Here is a 21,938-nt window from a genome sequence, read left to right as displayed (position 1 = left end):
AAATGACTCTAAGCACTATGGGCCTTAACATCTGATGTCATCAGTCCCTTAGACTTATAACTACTTAAATCTAACTAACCTAGGGACATCACACACATCCATGCCCGAAGCAGGATTCGAACCTGCGACCGTAGCAGCAGCACGGTTCCGGAGTAAAGACGCCATTATCAGCACCTCACTGAGTTCGGACGAGGACGTTTAATAGGGCTACGAGAAGCTGGATGATTTTTCTGCAATGCTGCAGAAAGACTTGGCAGGAATATAGCCGCTGTACACGATTGCTGGCAGCGTCACGAGAATGTACGGTCACAAGAAGACCCGGCTCCTGATGGCCAAGTGGTACCACTGAGAGAGGGGACCATCCTGTTTGGCGTATGGCTCTGGCGCATCGTACTGCATCTGCAGCAGTAAGCCGGCCGAGGTGGCCGAGCGGCTCTAGGCGCTACAGTCTGGAACCGCGTGATCGCTACGGTGGCAGGTTCGAATCCTGCCTCCTCGGGCATGGATGTATGTGATGTCCTTAGGTTAGTTACGTTTAAGTAGTTCTAAGTTCTAGGCGACTGATGACCTTAGAAGTTTAGTCCCATAGTGCTCAGAGCCATTTGAATATTTTTTTTCAGCAGTAATCTGAGTATCAGTTGGCGCCACAGTGTCACAACGAACTATTACAAATCGATTGATTCAAGCATAGCTCCGAGCCAGACGCCGTTCAGCGTGAATTCCACTGACCCCAAACCACCGCCGATTGCGAATTCAGTGGTGTCAAGTGAGAACTCATTGGAGGGCGTTGTTTTCCTCCTGTTAGCACGTACAGATGAGATTGGAGAGGTCAAGAATGTTTTACAGAAATACACTCCTGGAAATTGAAATAAGAACACCGTGAATTCATTGTCCCAGGAAGAGGAAACTTTATTGACACATTCCTGGGGTCAGATACATCACATGATCACACTGACAGAACCACAGGCACATAGACACAGGCAACAGAGCATGCACAATGTCGGCACTAGTACAGTGTATATCCACCTTTCGCAGCAATGCAGGCTGCTATTCTCCCATGGAGACGATCGTAGAGATGCTGGATGTAGTCCTGTGGAACGGCTTGCCATGCCATTTCCACCTGGCGCCTCAGTTGGACCAGCGTTCGTGCTGGACGTGCAGACCGCGTGAGACGACGCTTCATCCAGTCCCAAACATGCTCAATGGGGGACAGATCCGGAGATCTTGCTGGCCAGGGTAGTTGACCGCCGATTGCGAATTCAGTGGTGTCAAGTGAGAACTCATTGGAGGGCGTTGTTTTCCTCCTGTTAGCACGTACAGATGAGATTGGAGAGGTCAAGAATGTTTGACAGAAATACACTCCTGGAAATTGAAATAAGAACACCGTGAATTCATTGTCCCAGAGCACCTTCTAGAGCACGTTGGGTGGCACGGGATACATGCGGACGTGCATTGTCCTGTTGGAACAGCAAGTTCCCTTGCCGGTCTAGGAATGGTAGAACGATGGGTTCGATGACGGTTTGGATGTACCGTGCACTATTCAGTGTCCCCTCGACGATCACCAGTGGTGTACGGCCAGTGTAGGAGATCGCTCCCCACACCATGATGCCGGGTGTTGGCCCTGTGTGCCTCGGTCGTATGCAGTCCTGATTGTGGCGCTCACCTGCACGGCGCCAAACACGCATACGACCATCATTGGCACCAAGGCAGAAGCGACTCTCATCGCTGAAGACGACACGTCTCCATTCGTCCCTCCATTCACGCCTGTCGCGACACCACTGGAGGCGGGCTGCACGATGTTGGGGCGTGAGCGGAAGACGGCCTAACGGTGTGCGGGACCGTAGCCCAGCTTCATGGAGACGGTTGCGAATGGTCCTCGCCGATACCCCAGGAGCAACAGTGTCCCTAATTTGCTGGGAAGTGGCGGTGCGGTCCCCTACGGCACTGCGTAGGATCCTACGGTCTTGGCGTGCATCCGTGCGTCGCTGCGGTCCGGTCCCAGGTCGACGGGCACGTGCACCTTCCGCCGACCACTGGCGACAACATCGATGTACTGTGGAGACCTCACGCCCCACGTGTTGAGCAATTCGGCGGTACGTCCACCCGGCCTCCCGCATGCCCACTATACGCCCTCGCTCAAAGTCCGTCAACTGCACATACGGTTCACGTCCACGCTGTCGCGGCATGCTACCAGTGTTAAAGACTGCGATGGAGCTCCGTATGCCACGGCAAACTGGCTGACACTGACGGCGGCGGTGCACAAATGCTGCGCAGCTAGCGTCATTCGACGGCCAACACCGCGGTTCCTGGTGTGTCCGCTGTGCCGTGCGTGTGATCATTGCTTGTACAGCCCTCTCGCAGTGTCCGGAGCAAGTATGGTGGGTCTGACACACCGGTGTCAATGTGTTCTTTTTCCCATTTCCAGGAGTGTATAAGTCTGTATTTCTGGAAGACAGAAAATTAGAGAAATTAAGATTGGAAAACAGGGTAATTATCTGCACATAGTCTCGGATGGCGGGTTCTTACTCAGAAATGGCATGGAGGGATACCAATACCTCCCAGGTTAGCTAGCATAAGCGTCCTCATCAGTAGCAGTACGGAACGCTATTTATTGGTTTGGATACCTTACAACGCTCCTCATAATTTCAGGACAGTGTTTGTTTAATTCTGTTGTTAAAAATATTGAGCTTTTTTAGTTTTCGTTCCTTTCGTGTCTTATGCGATCTAATACGCACGATCGGCGAATATCTCTGTGGTGTTCACATTCTCATGTTTACATCTGCCCGCCATCTAGAAGTTAGCTGTGCATCTTATGGGGAGATAAGTTGGTTGGTTGGTTGATTCAGGGATGGGGACCAAGGGAGACTAGTATTCACTAGTTGTTGCTCTATTGTAGTTTAAGTGTGTGTAAGTTTTTCGGTTTACTGTAAAAGTCGCGTTTCTTTTTTTCTTTGGGCCTTTGTCCCGCTCCAACGCGGGGTCGGCCTTGTTATTAAAGATGTGGCACTGCTAGTTGCAGAGTGTGGCTGGATGCCCTTCCTGCCACCACCCTGAACCCCCTGGGATGTAAGTAGTGTACCACAGCTGTCGGCGTCTAGTGTAAGCCATGAAATAGTGAGATCGTTCTCAAATGTCTGTGAGTCATGTAACTGAGGTGGAACGTGGGGAACAGCTCAGTATTCACCTAGCAGGATGAGGAAAACCGCCTAAAAACCACACCCAGGCTGCCTGGCATACCGGCCCTCGCCGTTAATCCAACGGGCAGATTCGATCCGGGGCCAGCACGCCTACCCGAGTCCAGGAAGCAGCGCATTAGCGCTCTTTTCTTTATTTTTTTTACTTATTTTTTTCATTTTTTTATTTTTTTGAAAGGTGTAACAGATCAGGGGGCAGAGTGGGCAGTGGTCGTACTTGCAGGCCTGGCCACAAGTGTCCCCATCTCCTGAGAGGATAAGGGAGAGGCAGCGGGAAGGAAACATTGTACATGTATGTGATTCTTTTTTATTATTATCTTTATTTTTTTTATTTATTTAATTTCAATGTCCCAGAAGCAAAATCATATATATCAAAAAGAAAGGAAAGAAATATAGGGCCGAAGTGACATCCTCGTCACTTCACTGGGAGTAATATCCCATCCGTCGAAACAACGTAAACCTGGGACTCCCACCGCTTCGGGGGGGTCATGAAACATGCTGCCTAGAAAGTTCGCAGAGTGAGTTTTATATTTAGAGTGGCGTCGGAGGATTTCGTGTTGTTCTAGTAGATAATGCCAATTGTCCATGCCTGATAAAGGTCAGCGAGAGCACGCAGTGCGATGCGTGTCCTCTAATCCAGCGGACTGCTGATGTTTTCTGTGAGGGGAAAGGAACAGCGTTAGGGAAAAATAAAGCGTCCGTCGTGATCGTGGATTCGTCGGTGCGTCGGACGAATGCCATGATGCGTTGCGTCAGCCGCCAAACATCCTTTATCTCACTGCACTGCAGAGAATGTTCGTCGGTGTCCTGCATGCCACATATAAGGCATAGTGGGGAATCTATCATGTGAATGTCGTACAGTCGTTGGTGGTTGACTGTCTTGCTGTTGATTAATGTATAACATGATGATCTCGCTGCCCTGGTGAGGGGAGGCGTATGGACAGCTCGCCAAATCTGTCGCCTATCTTGCATTGGGTATTTAAGTTCGACAACGTTGCTACCATGATGAGGCCGCAAGTATTGACATATATCACGGGTAGATGGGATTCTTGTAGAAGGTATCTGTAACTGAACATAACTAAAATCAACAAAGAATTGCGCAACGTGAGAAAAAGAGAGCGATATTGTGCCTACCGCCGCCGGCGGTTCAAAGGACGGGGGAAGAAGCACGTCCAGGATCGCCGACGTGAAGACGGGTTGCCGTTGGTTCCAAGTTCGTAGCTTCGCTCGCAGGTATAGAGCTGGAGCCTTGTTCCACACATTCGTGAGATTGAGTCCTCCAGAATGGTGTGGGAGAGTTAAAGTCTCGTATTTGATCTTAAACGTCATTCCTTGGCTGGCATAGAGTACAAAGGCCGCCATTAATCCGTCAGCAATACTATGTGGCATTGGAAGTACCTGTGCTAGGTGTGGCAGTCGCGATGCCAGATGAAAATTAGTGTATTCCACCCTTTGGAGTAGGTCGTGCGTTCGGAGTGAATTGCGTATGTGCAGTCGGAAGTGCTGGAGGAGACGTCGGTAGCTCGCCGCCGCTGATTGCCGTAGCGATCGGGTGAACAATACACCTAAGCATCGCAAGATGTCCACCGTCGTAAACGGACTGTGCAGAGCGTCCAGCCCTCGTCCGATGTGCATAATCTTGGTTTTATTCATGATGACCCTGCTTCCCGCAGCTACTCTGTACGTAGTAAGAAAGGTAACCACCTTACTTACTTCGGCATATGCACGACACGTGAAGGAACTCGCACGGAGTCGGACGCCTGTAATAGTCCGTCTAAGAGCCTGCATCAGTCGTTAGAGCGCTACTGCAAACAGCATCATCGACAAGGCACATCCTTGCCTAACTGAGCTGCAAACAGGAATCGTTCCTACCTTCCTGTCATTGACTCTCACCGTCGAAGAAGCGCCGCGAAGGAGGCGCATGAGGACGGTAATAAAATCCTGAGGTATCGCCATGCGTCGCATGGTCGAGTCAAGGAAATCATGGTTGATCCTGTTGAAGGCACGATCAAAATCCACCGACACGAACGCTGCTCGCACGCTACAAGCTTCCGTCACGGAAATTATGTCACGGCATTCACCTAGTATAAAATGGATGTTGCTCCGAACCCCCCAGACAAGCCTGGTCTGGTGGTATTGTCTTGGATATTACTGTCTTGAGCCTTGCCGCGTACATTCGCGCAAAGATCTTATAGCCAGTATTGAGCATTGTGAGCGCTCTAAATTGATGGGCGCTGTCACTCGCTGTCGATCTCGGTATTGGTATAAGCAGTCCCGCCATGAACTGCGACGGAACGTCCGTGTCAGGGCTCAATAACTCATTATACATCAACACCCACTGGAACATCATTAAATCCGCAAATTCCTGATAAAATTCCAGTATCAACACATCTGGCCCAGGGGATTTATGCACCGCACCCTTCGTGAGTGCCCTCCGTATAACATCTTCCGTTAGGGGTTCCAATAGCGCCTCTGCATTCGGACCATCGACCTCCGTTTGCATCTGTCACAAAATTTCTTCTCCTATCCGACTGTCCATCGGCGTCCCAGTGAAAAGGAGGCGGTAATGCTCCAGAAACCCAGCAGCAATGTCCTGTTGTGACGTCAAGAGCCGACCATCGTCATCATGGACCACTGTGATCAAGGATAGGCGATTACGCGCATCTCCCTTGGACACATGATGCATGTTATACGTTCCCCATCGACGTTGTCCAAGTACGAGCACGGATCGAATGTCCCTCCAGCCGACGTCCCGAGATCGATAAAATGCACGTCTGAATGCGATGGACTTCCGCTTGACGCTCGGCGGATGGGGCACTGGAGGACAGGTCGCGGAGCACCATGAATAATAATCAAGTGTATCTCGGAGCCATTTCGCTTTTTCCTTGTCATACGTTATGAGAGCTCTTCGCATCGCCGCTTTTGCACATTGAAGCCACCATGAAAGAACCGTGCGGTGCAGCGGCAGACGGCGAGTGCATGTCTGCCATGTTTCTTCGATCCGTTGGCGACATTCGAGATCCACCAATAAGGATGAATTAAGTTTCCATGAACTAAGGCTCCACCAGACCCGCTGCCGTGGGAGGCTTAACGTGCATAAATATGCAAGGTGATCCGTAAAAGACGTGGGTCAACGTTCAGCAGCCAACACGTGATCCCTTAATCTGTCAGAAACATAAATCCGATCCAGCCTGCTCACCGAGTCGCTAGTAAAAAACGTGTAGCCCTCTCGCTGCACATGGATCTTTTCACACGTGTTCATTAGTGCCATGTCCCGGCAGATCGTGTTTAATGCGTGGCAGAAACTGAAATTAGGTGTATGATCCTTCGGTGTGAGATCACAGTTAAAATTCCCTCCTTCCAAGATGTGGTCATACCTCATCCGAGTAGAATCTTGCTCCCGCCCGTCGACTGCCTGATCAGGAGGGTGTAACCTCCCCCTCACTTATCGACCTTAATGACAGTGAAAAATTAAACCGCGTGTACCTAATGGAAATTTGGGAAAAGCAATCGTCACCGAAGTTAATATGTCGGTAAAGAGGGAGGAAACGGCTACATCTAAATTAAAGGAAAAATGCAAATGAAACTGGTGGAAATTAATTTTGAAAAGGAGTAAGTTAATAAAGAAAGTAAATGTGCGGCCGTTACGTTAACAATTAATTAGCGGTAATTAGATATTTGAGATTTGGGGGAAATTACGGTCGCCAGTCCTATGGACAATTACTATAGTAACTGAAAAAGAAAGGTTATTACACATATAATTAGCACTAGAAGTGTGGCAACTGAAGGTTGACACGTGTAGTGTGAAAACTGAAAGTTTGTCAGAAGTAATAAATTTCCTACACTCTGACTTAATTTAGCAAAAGAATTAATAAAACCGGAAAATTGAAAGTTAATTTAGTGACTGAAATTAATAGTGAGCTTTGTTTCTGAAGCACATCAAAATTCAGTAAAATACGGTTAGTCTTGGGCTACCTCAACAATCATTTCAAAAGCTACTTGAATCTACGCAATTTAGAAATAAGAGATTTAACTTTGAACTTGAATTAAATGATTCTGAGCAATTAACAATAGTAAAATTTAGTGCATACCAAGCTGAGCTGCAGTCACAGGTAAGCTAAAATACGGTAACAAAACTCGCACTCTTAATTTGTGCTTGTGTAATCTGAATATTGTAGCCAGCTATGAATACCTTAACTGAACTTTGAAATTAAAGCAGTGAAATCGAATGATGCTGGCGTTTGAAATTCAACGACACTCGGGTTCATTCCGGAAAAGGAAGGGACCCTGCTTGGTAATGCAATTGGGAAAATGAGCAACAAACGTTCATGCTAAGTTGCTGTAATTTTGTGATGCAACAATTTTTAAAAGTTTGAAAAGCTGAGGTCTGCCATACAGTTCAAAAACTTTACGTGCTTCCAGTCTTCCTTTTTGGTTGATTGAAGGTTTGAAGCCGTCGATCGAGGAGGTGGCGACAGTCACTCATTGTCGGCCGTCGCTGTTGCAGAAGCTGGATGTTGGCGCGCCTTCTTCCCGACACGGTCACCAGACGAAACGGGCTCTTGATGTGCGCCAGCTAATGCTTCCCGTCCGCGACACCATGTCAGAAACTATCATCGCAAGTCGAGCGCAATTACATGCTGCCAAACCCCGAAAGCGCGGCAACTCGCGGGAGCTTCACACAACACACCTGCTCCACTGCACCACCCCAGCCAGACTCCCCCTCTGCCCACGCTCCACGCAACTGAGTTAACACTACCAAAGATCCTAAACACTTTCATTCTCCACACGACCTATCGATGTAATCGTTCGATAGCATAGTTTTCCCTAGGCCAGACCCAGCGTAAAAATACAAATAATATTCACAAAACAAATCAACATAAATGCATAAACATATATATACAAACAGTAAAACAATTACAATATATAAAGACACAGAAATGTTATATCTTCAGGTAACAAAATTAGGAAAAAAATTTGCAGTGCAATAGATGGAAATTGAAGGATATGCATTTCCGGCGTTACACGTGCCCCACATTGTCTGAGGATGTTCGTGTAACCTAAACAGACTCATAAAATGTCCCGAAAAAGAAACAGGGGAAATGCATATGCTCAAAACATCAACAAAATTTAGCATTCGTCTAATTAACCATAAATCAATTTTTAGACTATAATAATTGAGTGGAGACACTCCTAATCTTATTCCACTCTGTCATCTTGCACAAAATAAAACAGGTTGACAACATATTAAAACTCATAGAAAATGGTTTAGCTATTCCAAAATCATTATAATTCCTAACAGTATCAAGAAATGGAATACTATTTACAAAATTAATCAGGGTACATGGTCATAGAAAACAGGTATATCAAAATACGCAAATTAATAATTAATTACATAGAATACTCATTTTATATAACCTTTTCATAATTAATATTCTCGTCATGAGAGTCCACTTAACGCTAAACAAGGAAATAATATACAGCAGATCGACAAAAACATAAATATTGACAACAGAATTCTTTCACATCAGCTGTCCGGGAAGAAAAACAACTCCGCCTTCCGCACCCGCAAGTACAAAGAATACCACAGCGGCACAAGAGCCGACAGCGGCCCGCCTCGCGAGTATTGTTGCGCCCGCCTGTGCTGCACGCTTGATCTCACTCGCCTGTGTAACGGCATTTCCAGAACGTCCGTTTCACTGAATTCTTTCGGAAAAACTCACTCCCGAGTAATCTCAAGGAGTCTATTAACACTATCACAGTGGATAACTCAACACTGTCCATCATCACACGCATGTACTAGCCTGAAACTTAAAACAGCGTCTAAGTACATCGGCAATGACTAGTAAATCACATATTTATGAAATCTTACAGCTAGTTACAAAATCATATTTACATTCCTTAATCTACTGTGACTCAGCTGAAAACTTAAAATAGCAGCTTGGATTTTTCAATTGATTATTAATCAATTCCTCTTAAATCATTTAGTCAAAATTAATTACTTATTAATTACAACTTCTTTAATGTCCTCTTGGTCAGGCAAAAGCATGGCAATCTAGCAAACCTTAAATCTTACACTCTATATTTACATACTGTACAAATTACCCATTGTGTGGTATTAATCAATCCTAGGTTGGTACAATTTCAAGTCTACAGTGTTCCGTATACCTAATAGTTTTCCAGAGCTTGGATACACTAAGCAATAAGCATTTGTGTGAGGTATACCAATGACTTTATATAGTCCATTATAAACAAACTTAAATTTAGAGATTTCATTGTCTATCTCACTCAATTTCTCATGAGCTTTTACAAGTACTAAGTCTCCGATTGCAAACTTAGCAAAACGCGCTTTAGTGTCATGCCGACGTATGCGAACATCGGCTTTTAGCTTCATTATTTCTGGCAAACGATCTTTTTTCACACCAATACTCGGTTTGTCTGGAAACACACTCTTATTCCTCATTATTACTTCATACAGGCCTCGTCTTTGTTCGTGTGTACGTTTGACACACCGTCTACAATACTTTCCAATTCACTTTCTACACTATTGTCAATGCCGAGATTCCTCACATTACAGTAGTTCAAATTCATACCTACGTCAATACCATCCGGCCAGTTAACAATGTGTATAGGCTGGTATTGCCTATGCACACCGTCTCCTGCCTTGTCAAAACTAACTACTATTGTTTTTTCTTGTGACGTACATGTCAAAGTTTTGCTTTCGCAATTAATCACTGCACGGTACTTTAATAGCCAATCTAACCCGATAATTACTTCCGTAGTTAAGTCTGGCACGACGACAAACTCTTGTTCAAATCGTGTCCCACATATCTCGAAGTTGACAAAAATCAGTTTTGTGACCGGCTTACTGGCCTTCCCAGTAGCACCGATAATTTTCACTCCTGTTACTGGCATAACTACGATACCAGGTCTGTCTTTCAGTAACTCAAATATTTTCCCAGATACAGCGCTCAATTCTGCACCGGTGTCAATCAACACGTTTAGTAGGTCGTGCATATTAACAGACACTGCTATCTGTCTACACTTGTCCTCGACTGTTTCTTTATTTTCCCACAATAAACCCTCGTCTATATTCAGGTCATTCCAGAAAAAACCATCCGGCTTTGATCGTAAATCCGGCTTATCTGGCGGATTTTTCAGCCTCTGTTCACATACAGTTTTAATTTCAACACGTTTGTCCTGGGTCTTAGTCTGTAGCTTCGCCTCCAATACCGAAACCTTTTCCTGTAACTCGTGAACTGGTGAGTGTTGCTTTGCTATTAGTTCACTAATTGTCACCTTCGTTGATTCATCTTTGGCCAGATTGATCTCATCTGCCAATCTACCTGGAGGAATGTGCCCAGTAGTATCTGCCATTACTTCCTCTGGATCTGCGGAACCCACACTGCTATCGACCGACCGTATAACGTCAGCTCTAACCTCATACACGCTGTAATCTACGTGCTTTTCTACCAATCGTGTCCGGCTGTCACTAAAATTCTCGTAATCTTTCTCCTTAATACTTTCGCAATGTTTAAACTGGAGTTTTGCGTCGGATGGGTCGGCCACTTCTACCACCATAACTTTCGGTAAAGTCTGTCGGTCAGGGCCAGAACTTTCCGTTACTACTTCAACATCCAACTCTTGCGGGACGAAACACGACGAATCTTGCTCGTGCTCCCCATTGATATCAACTATTTCTGGTAAAGTCTGCCGGTTAGGGCCAGAACTTTCTATCACTTCACAAACACCACCTTCCTGCGGGACGAGACGCGGCAAATCCTGCCCGCGCTTCCCATAAACACTTCTCCCGTACAGGCCCCTATAATCTCTTAGTTCGTCGTATAAGCGACCGAACTGCCTTAACCAGAACTCATCCCTCTCTGCATCCCCTCGCTCGATGACGGACGTGTTATCCGACATCTGATCTTCTCTCAACAATTGCGAATCATTCTTAAACTCAATCTCCATTTCCGCTGTGGGTGTTACAGCTGCCACGTTATAATCGATTTCCGGAACACTACTTAAATTATTCTCACTGACAGTGAATGTATTTTGTACTGCCGTGTCTACAGCTGATCTACTACTTGTGGGCGCACTCCTTTCTCCTAACACTGGCACACACTCCCGCCGTAGATTATTCCATACGGAATTTTCATAACGACGACACCTGGGTTTTCTCCTGTTATTGGGCCTCCAAAATTTCTCCACGCCCGGTGGGCCCCTCACCGGCGCGGCTAATGGTTTCCCTGTCTCGTCCCAGCAGATCTTCTCCCCGGATGCTGCTGAGGCGGCTTATCGCAGCCTCTGGCGTTATTACTATCCTGTGAAGCCCGTATCACGTTAGTATGATACTGGTTTCCGTCATTCCTGTTATTATTTGCATTGTACCGATTGTTATTACGGTCCGAACCATTCTTGTTATTGTTGCCATGGTTGCGGTATGCATTATTCCCATGGTTATCGTTTTTGTGGTTGCTGTGGTACCCATTGTTGTTACCACGGCCTCTACCACTATCGCGATTATTGCGCCAATTGTCCTCGTCCTCAACTCTTTCCAGGAAATCATTGATTGTCCTGTAATTGCTTCCTACGTAGCTTTTTGTATCATCTGGAAGCTTCTTGTAGAGTTCCCAGACTATTTCGGATTCCGTGCGGCGATCACGCAAATTTTCCAACTTGCGGATCCAGCCCTCACAAAACTCCTTCATCGAGCCGCGCGAATTCGCATCGAAAGGCATCGATACGACAAATTCGCGCCAGACACTTTGCTGTTTTTGCTCTGACCAGTATTCAGCCAGAAACAAGTTTTTAAACTCGTCAAAAGTCATGTTGGTAATGTTGAGGTTTAAGCCCCAACGCTTGGCATCACCAGCCAACACATCAATAACCGCATTAATTTTTCTCGCATTAGTCCATGATCTGGGTAAAACTCTTTCACAATTTTTAATGAAGTCCGTCGGGTGTATACCGCCTTTTTTCAAGGGGTCGAACCGCTCCTCTTTCGTCAAAAATTCCGAACTAAGTGCACAGATTGGCAAATAGCTCTGATTTTCGTCAAGTTTCTTTTCTAATTCCGACACTCTCGTAATTACCTGGCAAGTGGTTGCCGCAAGCGTTTCCACTTCCCTCTTTTTCTCTTCACAGGTATTAGCCTGCTCCCTCACTTTAGTATCTACTTCGGACACTAAAGCCTTTAAAGTTTCCACCTTCTTTTGATCCTCTTTTTTCACTAATTGAATTTGTTCCGTCACCTTATTCTCGATGATCGGAGCAACTGCTTCTCCTACACTTTTCTCGATTCTGCTAATTTCGGAATAAAAACGAGTATTTATGCTCGCAACTTCCGCCTGAACGCCCATCATTTCCTGTTTAAGATTACCGATTTCGGTATTAATCACAACAATATCTTCTTTGATTTTATCAATTTTTGTGTTAACAACTACGACATTGTTGTTAACAACATTAATAGCTTTGTTCTGATTGTCTAGCTTCCGTTCAATTTTTTCAGACTGACTCGTGATTTCGTTTATCAAAACATTCAATAAATCAGTTAAATTCCCGGAAACTACCGGTTTTACTTCGGTAGCGGCTTCCTCTTTAATTGTCCCCCCGTATTCGTCATCAAGGGATTCACATTTGATTTTCACTTCCGATTCCGAAACATTTTCTAAAGTTTGGAATTCCATTTCTGCTCTTTGTTGCGTTTCGGCGGTCGCGTCTTTCATGCTAGCCGCCTGCCCCTGAACAATGGGTTCCGCGGTGCGCGTTTCCCACTGTTCGACCGATTGTTCCGTATCCAAGTCTACCAAATTTTGGTAATTGTTGCCTTCACTCATTTTAATAATTTTCAATATAAATGCCAAATCTCAAATCTAATTAGGATTCCTCACACTAATATTCTCGCTGACGTATCGACCATTTCGTAACCAGTACTTTGTTACGAGATTTGCACAATGCGAAATTCGTATCCAGAACAACCTCAAATCCGAAGATTGTCCTGTAACCAGGTCGCCACGTGTAACCTCCCCCTCACTTATCGACCTTAATGACAGTGAAAAATTAAACCGCGTGTACCTAATGGAAATTTGGGAAAAGCAATCGTCAACGAAGTTAATTTGTCGGTAAAGAGGGAGGAAACGGTTACATCTAAATGAAAGGAAAAATGCAAATGAAACTGGTGGAAATTAATTTTGAAAAGGAGTAAGTTAATAAAGAAAGTAAATGTGCGGCCATTACGTTAACAATTAACTAGCGGTAATTAGATATTTGAGATTTGGGGGAAATTACGGTCGCCAGTCCTATGGACAATTACTATAGTAACTGAAAAAGAAAGGTTATTACACATATAATTAACACTAGAAGCGTGGCAACTGAAGGTTGACACGTGTAGTGTGAAAACTGAAAGTTTGTCAGAAGTAATAAATTTCGCTACACTCTGACTTAATTTAGCAAAAGAATTAATAAAAGCGGAAAATTGAAAGTTAATTTAGTGACTGAAATTAATAGTGAGCTTTGTTTCTGAAGCACATCGAAATTCAGTAAAATACGGTTAGTCTTGGGCTACCTCAACAATCATTTCGAAAGCTACTTGAATCTACGCAGTTTAGAAATAAGAGATTTAACTTTGAACTTGAATTAAATGATTCTGAGCAATTAACAATAGTAAAATTTAGTGCGTACCAAGCTGAGCTGCAGTCACAGGTAAGCTAAAATATGGTAACAAAACTCGCACTCTTAATTTGTGCTTGTGTAATCTAAATGTTGTAGCCAGCTATGAATACCTTAACTGAACTTTGAAATTAAAGCAGTGAAATCGAATGATGCTGGCGTTTGAAATTCAACGACACTCTGGTTCATTCCGGAAAAGGAAGGGACCCTGCTTGGTAATGCAATTGGGAAAATGAGCAACAAACGTTCATGCTAAGTTGCTGTAATTTTGTGATGCAACAATTTTTAAAAGTTTGAAAAGCTGAGGTCTGCCATACAGTTGTAAAACTTTACGTGCTTCCAGTCTTCCTTTTTGGTTGATTGAAGGTTTGAAGCCGTCGATCGAGGAAGTGGCGACAGTCACTCATTGTCGGCCGTCGCTGTTGCAGAAGCTGGATGTTGGCGCGCCTTCTTCCCGACACGGTCACCAGACGAAACGGGCTCTTGATGTGCGCCAGCTAATGCTTCCCGTCCGCGACACCATGTCAGAAACTATCATCGCAAGTCGAGCGCAATTACATGCTGCCAAACCCCGAAAGCGCGGCAACTCGCGGGAGCTTCACACAACACACCTGCTCCACTGCACCACCCCAGCCAGACTCCCCCTCTGCCCGCGCTCCACGCGACGGAGTTAACACTACCAAAGATCCTAAACACTTTCGTTCTCCACACGACCTATCGATGTAATCGTTCGATAGCATAGTTTTCCCTAGGCCAGACCCAGCGTAAAAATACAAATAATATTCACAAAACAAATCAACATAAATGCATAAATATATATATACAAACAGTAAAACAATTACAATATAGACACAGAAATGTTATATCTTCAGGTAACAAAATTAGGAAAAAATTTGCAGTGCAATAGATGGAAATTGAAGGATATGCATTTCCGGCGTTACAAGGGTGCATAGATGTTGACGATACGAATGCCGTTCACGGTCATAGCCAGGGGTAATCGAGGAGGGAGGAGGGAGGAGGGAGGTAATCGAGATCACGCATCGGAATCCAAATATGGTTCAAATGGCTCTGAGGACTATGGGACTTAACTGCTGTGGTCATCAGTCCCCTAGAACTTAGAACTACTTAAACCTAACTAACCTAATGACATCATACACATCCATGCCCGAGGCAGAATTCGAACCTGCGTCCGTAGCGGTCGCACGGTTCCAGACTGTATCGCCTAGAACCGCTCGGCCACCCCGGCCGGAATCCGAATCCCTTACCGGATTAATACCGTTGTGCCACGTCGGAGTCGGCGCTAGATAAGTGTTGTAACCATGGACTCCGGGAAAAGCAGCATTGCAGGTTTCCTGCACCAGCAGAATATCAACGTCTGTGGCGAAAATCATGTCCCGGAAAAGCTGCATCTTTGCAAGCGAACGTGTGGTGTCAATGTTCACTGTGCCCACCTTATATGCTTGGTCCGTTGTCGTTGTCATGCTCGTGTCACGTCATTGTGAACTCCAAGGGCTTTAGTCCACTATTCGTGCTCGGAGGGGTGCCCGCCAACGGATTGCCATCCGTTGTTTTCGTTCCGTGGTGTGCATCATGTAAGTGAGTTGTCATCAATTGGGGGTGTCAATTGCTGTATGTCTTCGACTGATTCCGCCCAGTCGCAGTGGTCATCAATCCCAGAAACGTCCTCATGTATTTCGATGTGGCTGCCGGGACACTGGTGTCCTTGACTCTTCCGTCGGCAGTGCTGGGTCAGTCGGTGTCAATGAAGCGGGACCGTCTGAAAGGCAGGACATCCTGTCACCATCTGAAGGAATCCTGTCAGCGTCCTCTAAAGGTACGTGTTCCGTGACAGACAGTTCTTCGGCTGGACTAACTTCCGTGTCCCCTGTGCCAGGGGGGGACGTGTCACCCGAACTATGGCGACGCTTTTTGCGACGCTTCGGCGATCGCTGTTTGCGTGCCCTGCCCTCTACTGCCATAGGCGACGCCTCACTGTGTTCGTCGATCGTTCGTTGGTCCGTTGCTGGCGCCACTGTCTCGACGCGTGCTACATGTGTAGGCGCGGAAGGTTCCTCCCTCATCTGACGTGACGTGGGTCTAGGGGCATTATCCGTGTCACCTCCATGCTCCCTTAACTCGGTCTGCTCTTGTATTAACACGTCCTTGCCATGCTCCGAACTTGGCAACACCTCACGGCGGGCCACCGATACATACGTCATCGGCAGTTGCTTGGGAACTTCTCGCTGTGACGATTCTCCATGTGGAAGTTGCACGGCGCGGCGTTGTATGCACTCCGAATGGATATGTCGTTCTCCACCACAGCCAGAACATGTGTGTGGCTGGCCATCGTAAATCACAATAGCTCGACATCCTCCAATGTATAAATAAGAAAGGATATGTTTGTTAAGGACGATCCGCAAATGTCGGACGCCGTATAGCACGGGATAGGTGCTAAGACTTGCCCAGCGTTCAGGCCTATGACTGAGTTTCGTTCCATATGGTCGCAGCGATTCAGTAACCATCGATTCTGGCGCCTCATACGGCCATTCAAAGATCCGAATGACTCTCACATCCAAGCCTGAAAGAGCTACTGTGACATCGCTGATATGGCCATCACAGTGTCGAAATTTAATCCTCTTTGAGCAGCGGCGAGAGTTCTTTCACACGCAACTTCATCGGTCATCTTGACGTACATTCTACTGCTTACAATGGACAGGTGTATTCCAATTAGGTCTGTAGCAGGTAAACGAAGTTCTTCCCTCAAAAAACCCTCTATTTCGAAAGCTTTGGGTCTGGCATATTCGTTGTCGAAAGTAAACTGGAGCGTAGTCTTTGTAAAATTGTGTGCCATGACCATCTAGTCAGACAACAACACGCGCTAGTACCGACGGTGTTAACACTTCATCGTCCACGAGCGCCCGCGTCCGGGACAACAGGTCAGTGCCGCGCCACCGCCTAAATCAGACTTTTAGTGAGTATCGGTGAAAAATATCAGGACAGGACTGTGGGTTGGTGTTCCAGTGGGGAGATTATAGTATGGAGGCCAGTAAACTATCAGATGAGACACTCCAATGGAGTTTCAGATTAGCAGTCGACACAAGCGAATCGTGGAACAGGGAGGAAAGATTTGTGTCCTTCAAACAGAACGAGAAATGGCCCAAGATGAATTACATAGTTTGAAAGCGAAAAAAGACAGTTTGAACTCAAGAAAGGTAATAATTAATAATCAACAAGAGGAAATCTCAAAAATCATGTTTCAAATTTCGGTTAACAGTCACTTTGACTGACGTGAAGTAGGAAAAGAGCCTCAACCAGTTTTTGAGCAAAGTAGAGCGCAGTAGACTCATAGGAACAACTTTATGGACAGATCGGTAGAAAATTAAAGCAGAAAATAAGTCCTTTTTCTAGGTAGCAGTCACGTTAGGGATGCAGGCCCAATGGTTCAGAAAAAGCTGAGTGTAGAATCCCAGGTCACAAGATAACGCTGTGTCAAGTTTAGGCAGGTGATAGCGAACATTAGGACCGAGTGCTGAGATTTTGATGTATGAAGGAGTGAAAGAAGTTTAGGGATTAACGTCCAAAATTTTTATGTGTACATATTGCTGAAAACTTGAACCGCTATCAGCATATTACTGAGTTACTCAAAAAATGAAATTCACCTACTTTTGCACTTCGTGTCATTGCTACTCTTGGAAATAAACGGATCATCCTCCTAACGTATTCTGGATATTTCCACTCAATAATGTCTAATGAAATCACTTAGAAAGAAAGTATTGATTGAACGAATGTGAGCAATAAGAATAATATATAGTGTTTCGCAGACGAAATTCTTCTTAAATAACCCATCACACTTTTAAAAAATAGTGATGTCCATATCTCCAACTCTAGAGGAAAAAATGACCTTTATTGCACTTCATTAAAACTGTCAGATTCTCAGAAAAGAGTTTAATAAACCGCAACCAAGTTTTTTGATTGTTTGCCCAACAACATAATATGCCACGCATGGAGCAAAGCAAGTTTCAGACCTAGTTCATTTCTGCTTGACAGCTCCTTATGTCCCACCGACAAATTTTTGTTTTAAAAACTGGCAGCCTGCAGAAAAAGAAACTTAGTTTTTAAGTGTAGTTGCATCCGTAGGATAAAAAAGGAATTTATTCGGTAGTGTTGAAACTAATTACGCACACATATCGTGTAAACTGAGCCCCTCCACATCATTTCGATAGAAACATCGTTCAAATGATCTATGGAACATGTCACTAACTAATAAGAAGAGGGGCAACTGTCAGCTCCTCTAACCCCCCAACCCCGCCCTCCCACGCGCTGTGGAAGCTGGGTACCTTCTCATCATTGATCTCTGCAACAAATTATCAGTTGTTTTGATTCGATATGCTGCTGTATGTCCCTTACTCTACCAGAGCAACAGACATCTGCAAAGGAAGTCAAAAAGAGGATTTTACCCTCTTGTGGAATCTGCAGCACGGCGTTTCTGTTCATTGCAGAGTTCTCACGCATTTTTAATAATGGTTGTCTGCGATTCTATCAAACGGTAGATTTAAAGTATTCTGGCTTCATTACATTGTCAGGCGTAATAGTAAATAGTGAAATTTTAAGAAGAGCTTAGAAACTTTGCTTTGTTGGGGTGTCATGCTGTTCTTTTCACTTAGACGAATAGTGTCCCAAACTAACCGTTTTGGACATCATTTATTACGTTGTACAGGCATTATCTATGTTTCTTAAATTGAAGTACAGTATTTTTGTGCCAGAATGTCAGAATAGCAGATCTGTACTAGAAAAATATAGTGATATAGCTCTTTTATAGGTCTGTCAAGAAATTACGGTGTAAAAAAAAAAGAAAAAACAGAACATGGGAATGTTTTTTAAGTTGTTGCGGACGTTTGAATGGTGAACCACTCGGAAGTTTACACCACTGCCCCCTTCACATCGAGAATGGCGTAAACTAAGGTATCACTCTCACGGCGGCGCTAATTACCGAGGAGTGTGCCGCAAACTTCCGGGCGGCGTTCTACGAGAACGGCTGCAACAACGCCACAAAAATCATCTTATCTAACATAGCGATACTCATTCTGATAAGACCTGTAAAAGAGTTACGTCTCTGAATTTTTCTCATTCAGATTTGCAGAAATACTATAATTTTATTTAAAAAGAATTTGACGCCTGCATCTCTGTCGGTAGTGAAGGTGTGAAAATGTGTTTGTCTTTGCCCCTTGATTTGTCCAGACGAATTGACAATCAAAAGTTATCCGAAGCGAAAAAATTAGATGCCTCACCTTGTTTAGGCAAACATGTAAACGACATGGCATTGGCGTCCTCAGAAATTTACTCAAGATCAGTCAAGATTCTAAAATGTCCATTTTCTTAATGTAAGTTATTCGATGACGTTGGGAACGTATCGTGTCCAGATAACTACATTTGACAAGGAGTACACATAACTTAATATATGTCATACAAGTGATAGGTATTCCCGCACTGTCTGTAAGAAAAAGTACTTTGAAAATTAAATGCTGAGGATATTTCATAACCAACAAAAAGGTCATGTTAGTACCCTTCAAAGCGGAGAAACAGGAAATAAACGCTTATAAAAGTTTGATACCATCTATAACAATGTACACTCCTGGAAATGGAAAAAAGAACACATTGACACCGGTGTGTCAGACCCACCATACTTGCTCCGGACACTGCGAGAGGGCTGTACAAGCAATGATCACACGCACGGCACAGCGGACACACCAGGAACCGCGGTGTTGGCCGTCGAATGGCGCTAGCTGCGCAGCATTTGTGCACCGCCGCCGTCAGTGTCAGCCAGTTTGCCGTGGCGTACGGAGCTCCATCGCAGTCTTTAACACTGGTAGCATGCCGCGACAGCGTGGACGTGAACCGTATGTGCAGTTGACGGACTTTGAGCGAGGGCGTATAGTGGGCATGCGGGAGGCCGGGTGGACGTACCGCCGAATTGCTCAACACGTGGGGTGTGAGGTCTCCACAGTACATCGATGTTGTCGCCAGTGGTCGACGGAAGGTGCACGTGCCCGTCGACCTGGGACCGGACCGCAGCGACGCACGGATGCACGCCAAGACCGTAGGATCCTACGCAGTGCCGTAGGGAACCGCACCGCCACTTCCTAGCAAATTAGGGACACTGTTGCTCCTGGGGTATCGGCGAGGATCATTCGCAACCGTCTCCATGAAGCTGGGCTACGGTCCCGCACACCGTTAGGCCGTCTTCCGCTCACGCCCCAACATCGTGCAGCCCGCCTCCAGTGGTGTCGCGACAGGCGTGAATGGAGGGACGAATGGAGACGTGTCGTCTTCAGCGATGAGAGTCGCTTCTGCCTTGGTGCCAATGATGGTCGTATGCGTGTTTGGCGCCGTGCAGGTGAGCGCCACAATCAGGACTGCATACGACCGAGGCACACAGGGCCAACACCCGGCATCATGGTGTGGGGAGCGATCTCCTACACTGGCCGTACACCACTGGTGATCGTCGAGGGGACACTGAATAGTGCACGGTACATCCAAACCGTCATCGAACCCATCGTTCTACCATTCCTAGACCGGCAAGGGAACTTGCTGTTCCAACAGGACAATGCACGTCCGCATGTATCCCGTGCCACCCAACGTGCTCTAGAAGGTGTAAGTCAACTACCCTGGCCAGCAAGATCTCCGGATCTGTCCCCCATTGAGCATGTTTGGGACTGGATGAAGCGTCGTCTCACGCGGTCTGCACGTCCAGCACGAACGCTGGTCCACCTGAGGCGCCAGGTGGAAATGGCATGGCAAGCCGTTCCACAGGACTACATCCAGCATCTCTACGATCGTCTCCATGGGAGAATAGCAGCCTGCATTGCTGCGAAAGGTGGATATACACTGTACTAGTGCCGACATTGTGCATGCTCTGTTGCCTGTGTCTATGTGCCTGTGGTTCTGTCAGTGTGATCATGTGATGTATCTGACCCCAGGAATGTGTCAATAAAGTTTCCCCTTCCTGGGACAATGAATTCACGGTGTTCTTATTTCAATTTCCAGGAGTGTATTTACTTCCAAACTTCACATCTGGCAGTTTTAATGGATTTATTGCATTATTTCATATCCTCTAGCATATAATGCTGATTGGCTTCTTACAGTCGAACATATTTGAGTTTCTTTGGTGAAGTTGAAAGACGTCAGCTTGTTCTCTGGCTGGCTCCTTTCATATTTGCCTTATACAATATCAATTGCACCATTCTCGAAACAGGAGTGAAAAAGATACTCGAAACGTAACACACACTGTTGTTCGAGTGTAGTACGTCTATCCCTCTCTGATCTCCTCGTCACAGTAACGTAGCTGACTCTCCCAACAGTGTCATCACTTTTATACTGAGGTGAAAAAAGTCATGGGATAGAGAGATGCAAATATACGAATGGCGGTAGTATCGCGTACACAAGGCACAAAAGTGCAGTTCATTGGCGGAGTAGTCATTTCCACTCAGGTGCGTCATGTCAGAAAGTTTCCCACGTAATTATGGCTGCACGACGGGAGTTAATTGCCTTTGAAAGCGGAATGGTAATTGGTGTTATACGCATGGGACGTTCCATTTCGGAAATTGTTAGGAAATTAAATATTCCGGGACTCAAAGAGTGAATAATGTGCCGAGAATACAAATTTGAGGCATTAATACTCACCACGGACATCGTACTGGCCGAAGGCCTCCACTTAACGACCGAGAGCAGCAGCGTTTGCGTAGGGCTAACGGATAAGCAACACTACGTGAACTAACAGCAGAAATCAATGTGGGACATATGACGAACGTATTCGTTAGCACAGTGCTGTGAAATGCGGCGTTAATGGGCTATGGAAGTAGATGACCGACGTGAGTGCCTTTGCCTCTCCTGGCTTCGTGACTACGTCGGTTGGATTCTAAACGACTGGAAAACAGTAGCCCGCTCAGATGAGCTCTACTTTCAATTGGTAAGATCTGATGGTAGCGTTTGAGTATTGCGCAGACCCCATGAAGCCATGGACCCAAGTTGTCAACAAAGTACAGTGCAAGCTGGTGGTGGCTAGACAACGGTGTG

Source organism: Schistocerca cancellata, chromosome 4, assembly GCF_023864275.1.
Source record: "Schistocerca cancellata isolate TAMUIC-IGC-003103 chromosome 4, iqSchCanc2.1, whole genome shotgun sequence".
Classification (NCBI taxonomy): Eukaryota; Metazoa; Arthropoda; class Insecta; order Orthoptera; family Acrididae; genus Schistocerca; species Schistocerca cancellata.
Note: the sequence above shows the minus strand (reverse complement) of the source record.